Genomic DNA, 19,261 nt, shown 5'->3' with positions numbered 1-19,261 from the left:
GGCCATTTCTGAAAGAAAGAGAGAAAGAAAGAAAGAAAGAGAGAGAGAGAGAGAAAGAGAGAGAGAGAGAGAACAATGCACATAATGAGAAAGGGTTGTTGAGTTACAGAGCAGGAATATGTACACAATATGCCTTAATGCATTCATGCCACAGGCACACACACACACACACACACACATCAGTCATTCAAATATCAACCCTGCTTCTAGTTCTGCTCTCCAGAGTTACTAACTTAATATATCGCAGGGTTCTGAAGTTCGTTTGAGTAAGAACATCATTAAGACCAAGTTCACTGGATGGCAATTCCAACCTAGTGCTGAACTAACACCAGGCTGCGGTAACTTCCTGATTGCTATGACAACCTCAGGTGTTGAGCTGTGTTGTGCCGGAGTGTATCTCAGCTGAGGCGCACATGTCATTCAAAAAAGGCACCAAAAAGCAACATGTGCAAGTAAAAATCAACACATGCCAAACCAAATGGAAACACCCATTCAGCAACAGTTCAGCTGCCACACTCCAAAACATGCTAATGACATTTCTTTGAATCATGTCATGCAGGTTATTCAAACACTGAATGGATAAAGCGTGCAGAACTAAAAGAAACTCCCTTCTTTCTGAGGGGGAGAAATATGGATTTACCCATAGAAGCAGATAACATATTTGCTGTACATTCAATTTACATTACATAATTATTGACAGAGTTGCATAATTAATTATATATTCAGCTTATTTTCTGTCTCAACAGCTATAGCCAGCAAGTCTGACTTTCCACTTCTTTCAGTGCCAGAAAATGGCAAAGGCATAGGGCTCCAAGTGACTCAGCAGTCCAATGCACTGCCACCATGGCCCGGGGGGTCATGAGTTTGAATCCCGAGTTATGCTGCTTTGCCATCAGTAGCCAGAGTCCCAGAGAGCACAACTGGCCTTGCTTTTTCTGGGTGAGTAGATGGCCCTCTCCCCCGCCATCGCTATTAAGCGATGTTGGCTGTTACATGCGTCTGTTAGCTGGGGCGATGAGGCTGGGGATCCAGCATTTTCCTCTGAGAGTGATGGCTGGCTGGAAATGCCGCATCTGTGGCAGTTCAAAAAGAGGCGGTGGCTGGCTTTACATGTATTAGTATGAAGAGGCAATTCCAGGTATATACGCCATGGGGAATGCGCCAAAAGCAGTACAGAAAAGTGGGTGAACCAAATAGACAGCATCAGACATACATCAGGGGAAGTAGCACAAAGACTGTACGGCTGCTGAATGATAATGTTTTAACACCAGGTCGGATAACCCCCCCTCCTCCTGCAACCAGAAGGCGAATTAAGCACCGTCACACCTGCAATCTACAGTGCTAATGGATATTGATGGAGTCACTCAGTTAAACAGGGAAACAATTAGATTGCTCCCTGCACCAGCCTCTCAACTCCAGACAATTACAGAGGACTCGCCTGGTCTGGCTTTTAGCACGTTCTACATCATAGGAGTCTTCCGCATGCCTCTGTAAGTGCGCTTCCCTTCTCACCAGTGCTCGAAAAGGAGGATTGAAACTCATTATAGTAGCAGCGGGGAAGGATAGCACTGCCTCGGGGACTTATAATCTTACCTACACTGTGGACTGCGGGGCTGCTCTGTGCTGGAGAGTGCCCTATGCTCCGCTGAGCACCCTGGGTGATTGTGCGCTTACAATGTGTCCCTTCAATATGCGCTGTATTTGAGGGGGAATTGAAGGGACTGGGTGGGGGAGGAGGGGGAGGAGGAGGAGGTGGAGGGGCAGTAAATGAAAGATAAGTTTGTATGAAAGACAAGAAGAGCAAATAGGACGCAGAGAACAAGAGTAGCCGGGAGGTGTGCTGCTACGTGAGGCAAACAACCCGACGAGAGGGAGAGAAAGAGATAGAGGCCAAGAGACACCAGGTGTTTTATAAGCCGTTGGGGCAGCAGCAGTAAGGGAACAGGAGGAGACAACATCTCTATGTTGTGTTGTGTGGCCTCAGGCTATGGTGGGATTCTGTGTGTATGTTGCTGTGTGTGTGTGTGTGTGTGTGTTTGTATGTGCGCATGCATGCACATTTCAGCACACACACACTGTCAAAGGGGCCGCAGTATGTCCTGCGGTGACAGTTCCTCCTCTGTGGGACACCTTTCACATCAGATGTTTACACTCAGGTGACCCAAACCCCTAGAGAGAAAGCAGACCCAGTCAGTAAGGCTGATCCAGCGGGATAGTCTAGCTCCACATAAGAAAATCCCCTGCCTACTTTATTCATAAGCCCAGCACTTTCTAACTGCACACTGCCTTCATAATTGATACCACCTCGGTGCCACAGCTTGGCCACCTCTCCGCAAAGAGATGCTGCGTGTTAAATCTGCCTTCCTCGTCCAGCAGCAGCTAAATACTCCATGCTAACTCTGGCCGAGCGGCGAGTCTGCTCTCAGGACCGGAGCCAAAAACTGCCAAATGCACTCGACCTGGGCTTTAGATGTCCCAATTTAGCTGTTTTCGCCTCTGCTTGAAAAATAGCCTGCGCAACAAGACCAGGCCAGCTGCTCCAGAGAAATCCATAATGGAATTTGCTGTGTGAGTAACCAGGACAGAGACGCACTGAGAGAAAGAGAATGTAGATCAAGAAAGCAACTAGGCTTTGATGAGCTTATAAGCCAGCTGCCAGGCCCTTAAGAGCGATGAAAGATCTTCCAGGTCCTTTCTGGTAGTTCTGTAAAGGAGCATTCACAGTGCTTTTGTAAACAAATACACCATATTCTCCCAGCGGGCAGGCTTATTAGGTCACACACAGGGTGGGAACAGGGTAATTAGTCAGTCAACAGCTGACTATGGGGAAACCAACACCACAACCAGAGAAATGGCTCGATTATGAAGCGTTGGGTGCTTGTGAGGCTCTTAGGTTAGCTCTTAGGGTAAAGACTTACCTGACATCTTCACAAGCACCTGACTCACTAGTCCGCTTCACCAGGTGCCTTATAATCAAGATCCGATAACCTTTCCGATAACCTTTCCACAAAATGGATCTTCTTTGGAAGGCAGTGGATTTAAGTTCAATGTCCAACTGATATTAAAAATTAACATAAACCATTCGAAACATTGAAAAGAAAGGAAATTCTAACACAAAAGCAGAAGAAACAAACTATTAAAAGTGGCTGTGATGAAATGAGGTGAATAAGGAGAAAAATTATCTGCAAAGACTCCTCAAAGTTCCTCAGTGGTTCTTGGCTAAGATGCATGCTTCTATGAAAAAACCTTTAAAGCTCCGGGGGGAATCCATGTTTTCTTTCTAATTACCTTAATCTTATGATAATTCAATGTAGAAGTTGGTACCTTCACCAATCACAATACTTGTTTTGATTTGTTTTGTCCTGCCAACACAGCTTTAACACACAAATAACTATCAAGCTAAACTTAACCATTCATAACCAAAAGCATAACCATAACATTAAACAAAAGTTAGCACATCCTTTGTTCTATCTACCTGTCTGTTCATCTGGTTATTCATCCATCCGTTAATTTGTTCGTTCATCTGTTGGCTCATTTGTCTGTTCCTTAGTTAGTCTATTCGTTTGATTCTCCAACTGCCACGCCATCATATCAAGAGTAGCTACTGAACATCTACTGGTCAATAAGCCTGATTCACTCTGGTCATCCTGCTTGTCTTTAATTCTGTGAGAGTAGTATAACAAGCTGAGGGAATCCAACGTGCTCATTAAAATATAAGGATCATGCCCACATAGTTCTCAGACTATCTGGCAAAGATGGAGCCGAAACCGAAACCGAAACCTCATTTGAAGTAATGCTCTTTGGCGCATGTGAGTTAGTTAAGGAGTGTGAACTGTTCCGACGAATGTAGGATACAGGTCACATTAAGATATGTCAAAAACACTGAATTTGATAAGAAAACTGAATGTTGGCCACTTTACCTACTGTCTGAATGAAGCCTATGACACTAATTCCCATTCAAATGTCCCTAGGGGAACAAAAAGTAGAACTTAAGGCATCACTCAAAAGAACCCCTTTATTCTTAAGAGTGTAAAAAGGATTCAGTAACCTGACTGAAGGTTTACATCCAAGTAAGTCAAAATGCAGTAGAGTCCTGACGTTCTGGGCTTTGAGCAGGGCAAAGCAGTTCAATTAGATCCTGAGCATGATGTAACTCACAAAATGCCTGCTGTGTGAATAAGCTTAATGGCCGCACATCTTACTGACTTGTTCACGCAAAAGCGAGCAACCCTCCTGTAACACACCAGAGAGGAACTGACCTTTACCAGAGCCATTCCATATTCATACTCAAATTCGAAATACGAAATTCCGGCAGCCTGAAGATTGTCTGCTTAACCTTGCGGGAGTCATAAGTGGCATTGATATGCAGGGAAAATATGAGGAAACTGGGACTGCTTAAACAAAGCAGCACTATGCATTTGTAATGAGTTTTTCACGTCCGGGTCTTTGCACAGTTCAAAAAGCTAACAGTTTCTTGCTCGAGTGGCGAGGAGTGCACGCCGGTTGGGTGTTCATGCGCTTTGTTGAGCGGGAAACAAAAGAGCTGGGCCTTGCGCTCAGTGGGCTCAGTACATATTTTATGTCAAGAGCACTCTTCAGTGCAAATTGGAAACACACATTGCACGAAAAGAACACACAAACACACGCGTGCATCCGCCGCTGATGCATGCTGGCTAGCCTTTCTCACCTCCAGTAAGTAGTCAGTGGAGCATACCGCTCCCGCTGCAGAAAGCCTCGCGTAAGCGCCCGCATTACTGAAATCACTTTAAAACATCTCAGCGCACAGCGCACGGGGCGTCCTGAAAGAGCTGACTACATTACACCGCAGCCCAATCCAGCTTCTGTATTCTGCAGTAGCTCTAAAGAGCTTTGCCTTGCACGCTGAGACAGTGTGATATAGGCCGTAGTGATGCGCGGAAAAGGGGGAAAAAATAGAAAATTAAAAAAAAACATCCATGCAGACATATAATCCCATGATCCGATTGGATGTGGGGTAATATAATGAAGTGGAAGAACACGCTCCGTCCAAATGAAATAGTTTCGACTTAAGGGAGCCCAGTGGTGTTGTGTGAAGCTTCTGTTTTTAAATGAAATTGCAGCTCAGCCTGGCTAAATTAATTATGTTAGGCCAAATGCAGGCCAATTCAGCAGAGGATTTGGGTGTAATAAAGGATTTGCAGCATAAAGATCCCGGTATTTAATCCTAGAATCAAAACTGTTGTGTTCTCTAGCTGATAGTGAGGTACTAGAGTCTTCTATGTTGCCAGACACAAAAACACACACACACACACACACACACTCACAGATAAACAAGAGTCATATGCAAGGCTGAAAGGCAGTGACAGGCAGTGACAGTAGTACAAGTTTCCACCATTTCTATCATATACACTATATGGACAAAAGTATTGGGACATCTGCTCATTCACGGATTCTTAAAACAGTTCATCCTACATGTGTTGGAATAACTGTCTCTACTGTCCTGGGAATGCTTTCTACTAGATTATGGAGCACTGCTGTGAGGATCTGATTGCATTCAGCGGCAAGGACGTTAGTGAGGTCACAAGGTTGGATGATTATCACCCCACCTCATCCTCAACTCCCTAACTCCCAAACTTTAGCACAAGTCTGGCATTATGCATGGTGCCAATAGGTTCATGTTTATCTGTTCCAGAGAGTCCTATTCTATTGACAATACTTCTCTACAGGGACTAGACAAGCTGAATGTGTGCATTTGCACATGTGTTTCAGTAATTGGGGGCAACCTGAAGTACCTGAATGCATTCATTTAAAGATTTGAGTACTACCACAGGTACTACCCACTGTCTTTTTAGTTAACATAATACTAAAAGGCTTTCCCAAATTAAACTGTTCTGATTAAATCTGCCTTCTTGGTGAATTTGCAGTGAATAGTTGGCAATTTGCATGCTGATGAAGCCTAGTTTCTATTTTCTCACTGTATTCTGACTTGTACTTTCATTTATGTGCATTTTGTGCTGCAATCTTTTCTTTTCTTTTTCTTTTCATTCATTTTCTTATCTGCTTTTCTTACCTGGTCAGGGTTACAAAATCATCGGGAGCGAGACAGGAATACCTCTTGGACAGGGCGTCAGTCCATCGCAGGGTACTGCACACACCCATTTACTCACACACACACCTAGTGGAAATTCAAAACAGCTAATTCACCTCCAGTGTGCTTCACAGGAGGTGGAAAGAAACAGGAACACTGGGAGGAAACCCACACAGACAGGGAGGTCACACCCTAGAAAGAGAGCTGAGCAAGGATCGAACCCCCAACCCCAGGCTCCTAGAGCTGTGCAGCACACATAGTACCTGCTGGGCCAATGTATCTATAGTTTGTTTATTTACTTAAAGCATCAACAATTTTAAATGCAAGCAACAAGAAACCGATTCACAATCTTATCTTACAACTCTTAATCTTACTGCAAAGATAGAGTTCACACATGTCTTGATATAGTCTTGAAAGGCCTACTGCAGGGCTAACATTTTTTTTTTTTTCAGTTTATTCTTGGAATATTCACCAAAGTGCCAGAGGGAAACTGTATCTGGCTCGTGTCTGTGCTGTTTCTTCCTGTGGTTAATAGCAGTAAACAACAGCAGAGCACCTTATGTCAATCCTGCCTTCCAGCCAGCACAGAGGGCAATGCTGTATTTACCATGAAGCACCACTCCCACCCTGACACGAAACCCAGCAATATATTTCTCATCTCATCAACAAACCTATTCCCCTGGTCGTAGCTTAACATCCCCTTTATCTTTATTTCTTGGCCGGGTACTTTAAAGTATCCCATGGACACTGATGGCATTGGTTCTGTATCAAAGACTTAATGAAAAATTAACTGCAGTCCTTCTCCCAGCCAATTCACTGGGGATTTGGGATCAATATGACTAATGTAATGGATATGTATCAAAAATGGAACTATATTAAGCCTGGGAGGGGAAATGGGGTTGTTCATGCCTTTTGGATAACAACCAATTTACTACTATTAGCTTTGCAAATGCATCAATGGTATTGGGAATGGGAGTACTGCCTAGATTTTATCTGGTGTGCCATCAGTAATAGAGGGGCATTTATTTGATGCAAATCTTCCCATGTGGAATCATTCCTGGCAACCTTTGTGATCCCCTTTTGAAGTCACACCGTTTAATGTTGAACTGAAAATAACTGTGCAATTTGAGCTTAGCACAGCTGTTTTTTTTTACATTTTAAAATCATGTTTAAATAAGCAGTTACTGTGCTTTAAGAGTCTAGGTGGAGGACTGAGTGAATATTGAGGGAGCTGGCTGATTGACTTGAGTGAAGTGGACAATCTTACTAAGCTCTCCCAACTGGCTCTTACCCAGGCAGTGCTGAGGCTGATTGACGGCACTATTAGCTGCTGTACGAGCGAAGGTCAGAGGTTACATTTACAGTTTGGACTAAAAGCTGTCCCTGCTACCTCTCCTGACTGCCTTCACACAGCTTAGCTCTCGCTGCTAACCCCAAAATGGATTCTAATACAGAAGCCCTCCGGCTCTTTCTACAATGCCACGTTTAAGAAAACCGCCACGAGCATGCTCAAACACTGCCCGACATTTTTGTGGAATGCCCTGGTGAAATCCTTATACCACACATGTGAATGTGTGATGGGAAAAAGCTGCACATGAGCTAGTTTAGATTATTGTTTTCTTTCAGTTAAAAGCATTATATTTATTGCTACTGTTTGTTGGCTTCTTATCAGCAAGCACTTGTTCGGATGCATTCACTGAGCTTCACTGTTTAAGTTAGCAGCAAAAACTGAAGCCAGAGTCCAGTGATTGACACTATAGAGGAAAGCCAGGAGTGAGGGGACTAACCTCAGCACAGCACACCTGAATCCAGTCTTTAAAGCTGATCCACACATTGAAACAACTGCAATGCCCACTTTTATGGACAGAAACACCAAGGCAAATATATCTGCCTCACATACATGAGCAATGCAGCATCAGTAGACAACGCTGGGAGGAAAGCACCAAAATCCCAGCTTTGATATGCGGATGGTCATGAGCAATTGCGCTCTCTCGGGCACTGGCTGCTGATGGCAATGCAGCGTTTCTTGCCTGGTTAAAGGGATTTTTGCATTGGTGGAAAACCAACAAAACTGACCAAAAATCAGGATAATTCTAAGAGCCTGTGACTGACAGGGCCCCGGTGTAATATCTTTTCATGGGGCCCAAAATCCCTGACTCTCCCCTGGGCTACAATCTGCAATGAACACAATATAGCAAAGCAAAAGTAATATCCATTGACATCTAAAGGGTCTAAATAGGTTCTTTATAGTCATATACAAGCATATGTCTATATACACTGCTATTTCTTAGAAATATTTTCTAAAAATGATGCATCAAAATGCATGTGCCTACCCACCCACTCCTACACACAGGCATGTAGAACATATCAATTCAATAAATGGATACTGAGCATCATATGTGTGTTGTGCAATCATTTATATTACAGGCAAATTCCCAGGTTAAATACCCAATGTTCAAACAGAGTTAGCTGCTTGGGACCTGGGCTTTACTCAGCTTTGACATAAATACACTCAAACATCAGTGTACGTCATTATTAAGAAATGATTTCCTCCATCTCTGTCAAAGCAAAGTGCTTCTTAGTCATGTGTTCTGAAGTCATCTAGGGGTTTGTTCTCATTCACTGGAGAGCCCAGTGATTACTGCTTATCTTCCTGACTGTTTGTTCTTCCCCGCCCTCTCACACCTTCTCCCTCTCTCTCTCTCTCTCACTTTCTCTGTTAGTCTCTAGGAAGATGGACCGCTGAGTCAAAAGATGACCTTGGGATCGTTGCAATATAGTTTGACATGTAATCAGCGTCAGTGTATATTTAGATATTTATCGATAATTAAAAAGATGCCTGATATTGAGCAAAACACGTAGATGTTATGATGAGAAAGACATGCTTCTGTACATCAATCCATAAAAACATTTTCATTCATATTCTATACGGATCCCCAGAAAACTACAATCAACCAATCACTGTCAGATTATACTGCAATGTATTGAAGACATTCATAAATTCTGTATATGGAGAGAAGCTCACCAAGAAGCAACACATGAACCTATCCAAGAACTGCCCATTTTGTTGATTTTCACCTGTTGTGTTCATTTCATGTTAACTAAGTTTGTGTTCCTTGTCAGAAAAAAGACCAGCCCATTTTAGCTTGTGTGATAGATCTTTAATCAACCTAAGGTTTTGTGTACACTGCACTTTTAAGTATTTACGCCTATAGACCTTATTAACCATACAACTTGTTTTGATATTTTTTACTTGCATCTTTATTATTTTGACTATAACTAATATTCAAATATAAAAATATATATAATAAATATAAATAATAAATATAAAATATAAAAATATATATAATTTCTTTTGAAACTATATTAATTTTTTAGTAGTGGCACAAAACATATTTTCTGTTTGTCAAAACTGACTGGCAAGAATTTATTGTTAAAAAATGACATAAGTCCAAAAATACCTTTGAAGACTTAACCATATTACCAAATTATGTCAAACACATTAAAGAACAAGAGCTACAACTACAAAGGTGCATGTCCTAAAGGAAGAACAGAATAATTGTGCAGCTTAAATGGTTCTCACTTGCAGAAAGTGGTGGTTCCTATAGGGTTGTGTATAGTGTATTTGTATCACCTGCACACAAGAAGGATGCCCAAACCTTTGCACTCTATTCATACCTATCAGGAAAACGTTTCATGATTCCAGCCTGGATTTACCTCCATCCACACCATAAACCCATTGTACACAAATGCATGTGAGGGTGTGGAAGATACAGTGGGAGAAACCTATTCACACAAATCATTTTTTGCACATATAATTTGACCAGGGGTGCCCAAACGTTTGCATAAGACTGTATATCTGCTCAAGCTTAGAGCTTATAATAAACAACAACAAAGCTCCTTTCAGGCCCACCTCACTTAGACCTGCTCTGAGAGAAGGCCTATTAGTCCTGCATCTCTACAGGCCAGCTAAAATCGTACATAACCTGCAGAACTACACACACACACACACACACTAATGCAGGCCAGCAGACTCTGCAGTGTGAGGTCAGACACGTTCCTTGGTGATCTGATCTGATCTGATCCGATCTGATCTGACAGCCGCTGAGGCCCTCCTGATTCTCCTCTCATCCCTCTGACAGCTGCATGGGAGCAGGCTAACACAGATCACACACACACGTGGACCGAATGACCTGCTGGCCTACTAAGCCAGCAACATATGAATGATAAAAAGAATAGCAAGACAGACATTCTAAAAAATGTTGTGCCTAGAACAGGCTGTAATAGACGGCAAAGTGAAGTAAGGTAGGTGAATGTCCAAGTCAGCATAATATTGAGAACCACTAACGTGAGTTAAGCAGCATTACCTGCTCTCAGAGATGAGAGTGATGCATTACAATAAGACGGAGCAGATAAGGAGCCGAATGTAAAGTGCAACGTTGCGTAATGATGAATATGGAAGGGCATGGAGTACAGGCTGTCTGACCCTGAACTGACACCAAAGGCAGCCTTGATAATCTGACAAATCCCACGACAGTCTTACCACCCACCAACATGTTTCCTGTCTCTGTCATGCACACACACACACACACACACACACACACACACTTTATCCACTCTGTATGAGTGAGGCTAAATATTGTAATGAAATGATTTCACTTATTGGTCATGTAACCTGTTACACAAACCTCAACTCAAACAGTTTACACAAGTCAGGAATGTCTCTTGGAGGCATTTCTAAACAACTGCTGCAAACTTTAAGTAAGTCTGTAAGAAGACCCAAAGTGTCACCCTTAGCTGAAAGGAGAATGGTTTGAATGGTCAAGTACTATCCAAGAACCACCAAGGTGCAGGCCTATCATGAACTGAACGCTGCTAGAACACCAGTGTGACAATGGCTTTACACTGCCATTGATCAAAAGGCTGCTGTCCAAGGAAGAAGCTCCTGCTACAAAAAGGACACCTTCAAGCTTAAATGAAGTTTGCAACATATAGGCATTTTATGGTCAGATTAGACAAAGATGTTTCAAGGACTACAGGTGAGGTATTCAACCCCAAAAACACTGTAAAAGCATGATGGTGGTAGCATAATGCCCGTTGGGCTGTCTGCCGGCACAAAGTAGGCAAAGCAGATGCCACAGAATTCTTCAGCGCAACTTCAAACCATCAGCTAGATGGTTGAAACGTGGACACAACTGGATATTTCAACAGGACAGTGACCCCAAACACACATCAAAGATGGTGGAATGAATAAAGTAGGCTAACATTAGGCTTTTTGAATGGCCTAAAATCCTGACCAGAAAACACAAAATATTAGAATTATATAATTCTTGTGTTTTTCTATTAAATATATATGATGTACACTCATTCTGCACCAGATCATTGAAAGTCCGATTTTGTCATGACCCAGTTCAGGTCTATGATGAGTGTATGAAAACCTTTGACTGCACTTGTGGGTGCAATTTGCAGATTTACAAGTACTGACTGCATCTCCTTTCTAGCAGCACAATTATCAGCCACCTCCTACCCGGTCCATCAGAGGAAAAGAACCACCCTAGCTTCACCTCTGACCAGATATGATGTAATGGGTGGACCGGTTTCATCATAGCAGCACCATCAACATAACTGTGGCATGCTAGCAAGGTTTTACACTTTGTATATATACAGTTAGAGGCTGTACCCCATATCTATCCACATTTTCAGACCACAAGACCATTGCTGACAGGATACTTTAGTTGGTGAACTGTACTGATCTGAGCAGTGACATTGAAATATGTGGCAAAAGCACCAGCAACACTGCTGTGCCTGATACACTTATACCTGCAAAACACACTACCATGCCGCTACCATGTCAAGTCACTGCTGAGCTAAGAATTGTCCTGCACCTGAATAATATCCAGTCATATGATGGGCCCTTTGTACTGATATATGGGGCTACAGTCAGTAATTGTAAACTTAAAAAAGCACCTGTATGGTAGATGTACCAAATAACATGACCAGTGATCAGGAGTATTTTTTTAACAATAAGACAATAATGGCTCCTGAGCTATTTCTAGGTGCAAACAATGTAGTTTGTCAAATGTGTATAAAAAGAATATACAATATTTGATATGACAGCAATAATACCTAATAATACCATCCTCGTATGCCTGTTTGATTTCATCTGATGCTGGTCTCCACTAGAGCATGATTATGTGTAAGTGTGTGAGAGTATATACAGCAAAGCTTCCTGTCCCAGTGGGACCAAGAGTAATCTACTCTTTACTAAGAGACACCTGCAGGATTATCAATACGTCACACTAGATCAATTTATCCCAGGCTTTATCCATGTACTACAGCTCAGTACTACTGAGTAAAGGACTGACCTAAACATTGGGTCTGGCTGCTGTAATCTCTGTCGCTGGCTCTTAGTTTTTCATTATTATCCTGTGCTATAAGAAAGCTACACCCTTACACCGCTGAATTTCAGATTATGTTCAGCTAAAAAGGACAATAATGAAACAAAACAACAACAATAAATCAATTACTGTGTAAATACATACAGTTCAGAGTAAATTCACAAAGAAAACTTTCCTAAGTGAAGTTCATGCGTGTCATATTGGTTTTGTTCTGGGATATGCCAGGCTTCATTTATCAAACATAGAGACAAAAAAAAATCCTAGCACAAAACTGTGGAGTGGGATTTATCAAAGGTGTGGAAAGCACTGATTGGAGTGTAAATGGCTTCGTCTGTTGATAAATTTCATCTGAGTGTAAAGTGGCAAGGGCATGCACACAATGATGAATTACCATACTCCCGCCCATTTACTTCTATTTGTGGTAAAAAAAAAACAACAACAAAAAAACAAAAACAATCGTATTAAAATGCCCAGGTAAGAATGGAGCAAGAATGAGCAAGAAACATCGCTTGTGGGAGGGGGAAATTGAATATTTTCAGGTTATACATTTATGCTAATTGAGTTAAATTCAAAACAAGGTCATATTTGCAAAACAGTACTTCATTTTCCTTGGCAAAAGAGTTTTGTATCAATGCACAATCTCAACTTATCTTTATATTCCTTATGGTAATTAAATAAACTGCATGTGATTTATGCCTTGTTGGATCATCTGCAACATTTAATTCATAAGTTTGGTTGAGGTAACTGCATTCAGATGCAAATGGAGCTAGCACAAAAAGCATGTTATGGGAAAATAATAGAGCTACTATTTTGTTTAGGTTTGACTTACTCATAGGCATCTAATGTACAATATTTATTCAACCTTTTTCGCTGCAGTGTAGCATTTGTATTCAGACTTTGCCTCACCAAAACCTTACATCAGCACTGTGTCTAAAACAGAAGCACTTTTCAATGTAAGTATTTGGATCATTCAACAGCGCACAGTCTAGCCCGATACAGTTCGATAAGGCCATAACTGAAACACGGAGAAATACTGGATTATCATTCATCTGGATCTTTCATTTGCTCTGCAATGATCGAACCAACACTCACACACAACTCTGCCAAGTGACAGAAGAATTACAAAAACAACAAATGAACAAAACAAAATAAATGAACGATACAATAACATACAATAAAATACACAATGAGATAAGAGTAATTCATAACAGTAGCAATTAGTTTTTTTTTGTTTAGTTATTTAATAAGTAGCTATTCACTAAGCAAAAAGCTAAGGTTGTTTGTAGTACTGAAAAGCGGATCTTACACAGACCCATTAAGGGTGCCTTAAAACAGTATTTTCCAAACCATGGGCAGTCTAGGGGTGAGTGAGTAACGAGGGATCCAGCAGAGCTAAGTGGCTCGCATTTTAAAGCAGGAAGAAGAACCACTTCACTGCACTGCTCATGCTTCCAGAGTGCTTTCTCGCATGCTAGCAATGTGGCCTTTTAATCAGGCATGCGCAGCAAACATGGCGGCATGCGCAACAAGTGAGTCTTTTGCCGGAGAGCCAACAGAAGGGATGAGTATGTGTGACAGTGCTTTGAAGTGCGTACCTGTGTAAACCATTTTGTGTCTTGCGTGCTGTGAGCTTCCTGCCTGGGATTGCATAAAACTAGCCCAGCTTGTCTGTTGTGACTGGTTATGTCCCAGTAACACCCCAGTGATCACACACGCTTACTCTAGTGATCAGAGCTGAGTAGCCTACTGATACAGGCCCAGTTTCGCTTCATCTTCATTCTAAAAGTGAAGACCCATACACTACATATACTATACTATACTACTATACTTAAACTAAATATTCTGTGGACACCCTTCTAATTAATGCATTCAGCTACTTTAAGCTGCACAGAGTGATGACACAGATGTGCAAATGCACACACACAGAGCTTACACACAGATAAACATGAACCTATGGCCACCATGCCTAATGTCAGGTGTGGGCTAGAGAAGTACAAAGCCCCTCAGCATTGAGCTGTGGAGCAGTGGAACTGTGTTTCTTTGGAGTGATGGTGCTCCCTCCAATACTTTTGGGATGAGGTGGGGTGGTGATCATCCAACATTCTGGAGTGCGACTGGCTCTATGTTACACAGAATGTTCGGGTGCGTAGAGATATGAAGACAGGCTTGGGCGTCATCATATGTCTCCGCTTCCGGTATCATTTACAAAGGCAGGGTCACCACTGCAAAATATGTGTAGCAGAAGTAGACACTGCTACAGATTACTAATTGGTAACTACATGCAAATCATGTAAACTGGCTAAACTGTTCAGTGGTTATAACAGTGGGGGAAAAAACGTTTAAGAGGTTAAATGTTTTTTGTCAATGTGGGAAACTTCAGCATAAACTTGGAAATTGGCGTAAAACTTTGTGCTTTTTATGTAGCTTCTCATAAAAAAGAAACAGTATGTGACATGTCTTAGAAGCAATGACAGCCATACAGCTTAATATATAACTTTCTGTTCTTCAAGTATGTAATTAAAATGTATTATTTTTAGGAGCACTGAACAGGTGTTATGATGTATATATGACAGCAAATTCATTTGCATGTTAATTTATCTTGCCGTTGACAAGGCAATTGAAATGAAAATGAATATGTAACACATAGAATGGGTTTCTAAGCATCTTCATGCCACGACCCATCTGCGGACATAGCTTTTGTATCGCCACACACCAAATAATTTGTGACATTTTAAGACAAATTACCAAACTCTTGTCAAAAAATGTTTTCAGTCCACTTTTCTCAGCACAGTGTTGCTTAATTCAAGAGCCAGTCATTCTACAACAATAAAATAATGACAGATGTGATGCTGTTTAACATATATTGTCATTATAAATACATGAATAGGTTTCAGTAATATTTATAAAGGCTTTCTTTAAATTTTTTCTGATCTATGTTGTCAGCCAGGGCTGGGTTTCCCGTCCATTCCCATCCATTTTCTTAGCAGAAATTAAAGAACACTATGAAACTTGAAGCAAGCAGCACATGAAACAATCAACAAGTTAATATGATCTTAATACTATAAAGCTTTTGGGAAACTGGGCCTGGCTCAGTAGGCCATTCTGTACTCTGATCCCCCGTACGTTCGGTTTTTGTTTCATTGATGTATTACTGGGAATTAACCAATCGCTGCAGACTAACAGTATTTTTTTTTATTATGTATTATTATGTATTACTGAATGTATTATTCAGTATTGATGATTCTAGGGAGCTTGCAGCAGGGAGTCTTGTGCGCAACATTTGCTGTGTGCAGCACCCATGCAGGAGAATGTAAGCCTATGTAAAAGGCCACATTGCTAACAGGAGAGCCTTACAACTGTTTTCCCTTTCTGGTCTGAAACACAATCTGAGCTCTGCTGTAGTGGAAAAACAAAAGAATATCAAGCTCTAGAATCAAACTGTTGTCTGCTACAGGGAAGGCGATTCTCCCCACTACACTACACCAACCACCTGCGACCCATTTGTTCCCAATGTTGTGACTCACCAGTGGGTCGCAACCCACAGGAATGTACACTGCTAGATGTCATACCAGTTGGGTTAAGGCTCTTTTATACTCTTTTTATGTATGGAAATTAAGACGTCCGTTTTAAACAATGTAACCATCACTGCCCACATTCTTCTATGCATCCTTTATGTCAGCATGGACATCCACAAGAGTGTTCTGACAACAGCAAACATTGCGACGATGGAAGAGGTTGAGATAAGACACTTACTACAAAAAAGCAGCAGAGGTATAAACAGATGAATACTGTGCAAAAAGTTTTGCTTAGTCATGTCTTCTTATTCGTGTCTATATGACAGTGGTTGTGTTTCGCTTGAACTATTGGCTATATTGCCGTCGCAATTCTGTCCTGTCCGCATCCGTCAGCTTTAACGTGCACAAATATGAAAAAAAAAAGAGTACAGAGTACAGACAGAAGGTTAACGTTGATCATAACTGAGCCTTCAGTGTCGCTGCATGTTTATGTGCTACATATAGCATCAGCCTGAATATACTCTTAAAAGTCCTTTTGTCCAGAACAGCAAAAATTATAGGTGTGGTATTGTAAAGCCTAAAGTTCCAAGAAAGACAAAGCCTAAAGACGTTGAGTGGATTCCAATGGACTGCATTAAAACACAATTAACAGGAAAGTGCATTAACAATAGCTCCAATTTGATCCTGTATAGATTAGCAGCAATTCATAATTCATTAACCTTGGGTGACTTAACTGCATGGATTAATTTTTAATTTCACTTCAGAGCCCTGACAGAGCGATGGGGAGGTCAGCTTCGTGATGTGTCACGACATCACACTGGCCGAGGACGGAAATCCACTATGACACTTTATGCTGTGACCTCTCAGCAAAATCGTGTTGAAGCGGGAGGCGAAAGGGTTCCGGTTTCAAAGTATTTTTAGCCGCAAAGAAGAGTACCTGCGACACGCGGCCATTTAAATTGGGAAGAAAACGTCCATACTGTGGGTGGGATCAGGGTAAGATTAAGGTCTTGGGGCAGCCTGTAGAATGGGACAGACCAGACGGCTATAATGATAGAGGACAAAACGAGAGTGAGGGATTTGGCCTGCTAGTATTGCGTGGGTCTGCCGGGTAAGGGACAGAAAATGCCTGGAAGCAGCCGATCAATACAGACACTAAACCCAGTCTGGCCTTAGTCTGGCGCACACACACACACACACACTCACATTCGCAAATTGAAAGTAAGGAGAGGCCAGAGACTACAATGACCAGAACAAACACATAGGCTTATTTCGTATGCAATGAATCTACAGAGAGATAGATGACCTGCTATATAAGTGACACAAAGTATTCAGCAAAAAAGCTCCATTGTCAGCGAATATTGAAATCGATCGGCATGAAAATTCAATAGGACCTGTTCAGAAATAGCCATTTTGCACACAGACAAGCAGACCGAGCTTTAAATGGAGTCTACTGGTCCATCCATTTTAATACCATATCTACACGTCCATATATCGAACCAACATCCAATCCTGCTGCTCACCGTTTTAATCCCAAACAAGCAAATCTAAATCTTGATTTAGAACAATCAAATGATTTATGTGCATATGAAAGCAAACACACACACACACACACACACACAAACATACTTAAACACACATACACCCTGACCTACTAAGACTTAAGACAGCCAGCACCTGTTCATTTAATTTAAATCCAGGGTATTAAACACTTTACTAACAAGTAGACGTATTTACACATGCACACGCACGCCCGCACGTACACACACACACACACACACACACACACACACACACAAAGGAAATCCATTGAAGGAAAAGGCCTATGAAAAGGCAAAAACTTTTAGATGGACATAAATGGTCAGTTCCATGCTGAGCTCTTTTTGAATGTTGCGTTCTGTAAACACTTAATGTGAATAGAACAGCCTGAGAGCGGATCAGATTATAATCAGACAAGGCATTTAATCTATTCACTCTCCAACAGGCTGATCAAGTGAGGTTAGAATGATACCACAGAGCTTTCATGTGGGATTAGATTATGCCTTTTCCATCCAAAATCCTTAAATTTGCTAATGGAAGCAGGCTTCGGTGCAAAGAGAGCGTGGAGCTAGGTGGGAATTTAGCTTAACAGAGACATACAATCCTGGGAAAGGACAGGATCACCACACGTACACAAAACACAGTAAACACCAGTGAAACCATCTAGCTCCTACCTTTAGTGTTCCTCACATCAACTCTTAGAAGTGATTGAATTCATGTTCAGCACATTAAACTGATTTAATCTCTGACTCACTGATTTGTTCCGTTCCGTACCCAGTTCGCAGCACACACAAAATACTTCATTTTATTTTCAAATTTACCCCACATTCTTCCAAACATCATGCTCATTATTGGCCCACTGTGTGGAGAAACAGCACATGCGAAACCAAATGTAATCTAATGAATAAATAAATAAAATCACTCACCCCGCTGTGCTGAAACAGCACACAGAAGGTGCTCTGAGTGCTTTAGCCTTTCTGCCTTTGGCTCGTTGTCGTCAATAGCATCCTGTAGATATAGTTTTGTGACAGGCTTCTTCATAAACGGGCCACATTGTTCAATTCAACCGGAGGGAGAGTTATCACCTAATCAGCATGCATTTTTACATAGTAATGGAGGACGTGTTTCGGCTCGTCTTTAGACGCGTGTTTCAGTACTTCACAGATTCATTTAAAAAGCCTCAGGCATGCTTTCTAGTAAACCAGCTATAGTAAAATTATGTAGGTCCAGCAAGGCCTTCTGTCAAAACTCAAAAACACCTCAATAATAATGCCAGCACCCCAACAGAAACTCTAATAGGAGACATTCTGTGTGTTAAATTTGAAGCTAAACATACATACATTTCACTTTTAAACACAATGTGAAACTGACAGCTGTTTTTGACATGATGAATAGGCCAAAAGAAGTGCTCCAAAATGAAGTTCTCCCATTATAAGTTTATACTTCTCCTGTAAAGTTGCCTAAAGTTGGAGATACAATGTTTTTGTGTGACAGCAATAAAATGCTAATCAATGTGTCCCATTCAGGAATACCTTCTTAATAATGTTCTTAAACTTGTTCTTGAGAAAATTCCTATCAAAAAGTCCAGTTTTCAAACCATGGAACTGTTCACAGCTCTGCTCTTATAAGGATGGATCCCATGGGCCGCATTAGTTGAACCAAATAGCACAACTGGTCAGAATCTTTGTAAAAAACTGTGTAAGAGAAATTTTATAGAACGATTTGTTTAGAACGATTGGTGA

The 19,261-nt window shown here is 41.4% G+C and overlaps 1 protein-coding gene across 6 annotated transcripts in view; it reads right to left on the bottom strand.

The window, feature by feature from the left end:
- tenm2a (teneurin transmembrane protein 2a) overlaps window positions 1-19,261 on the bottom strand; it is a 667,726-nt gene that overhangs the window by 321,596 nt on the left and 326,869 nt on the right. The gene's annotated exons all lie outside the window — the stretch shown is intronic.

Source organism: Salminus brasiliensis, chromosome 19 (genome assembly GCF_030463535.1).
Source record: "Salminus brasiliensis chromosome 19, fSalBra1.hap2, whole genome shotgun sequence".
Classification (NCBI taxonomy): Eukaryota; Metazoa; Chordata; class Actinopteri; order Characiformes; family Bryconidae; genus Salminus; species Salminus brasiliensis.
The sequence above is the reverse complement of the archived record's forward strand: the minus strand, read 5'-3'. Positions and strand labels throughout refer to the sequence as shown.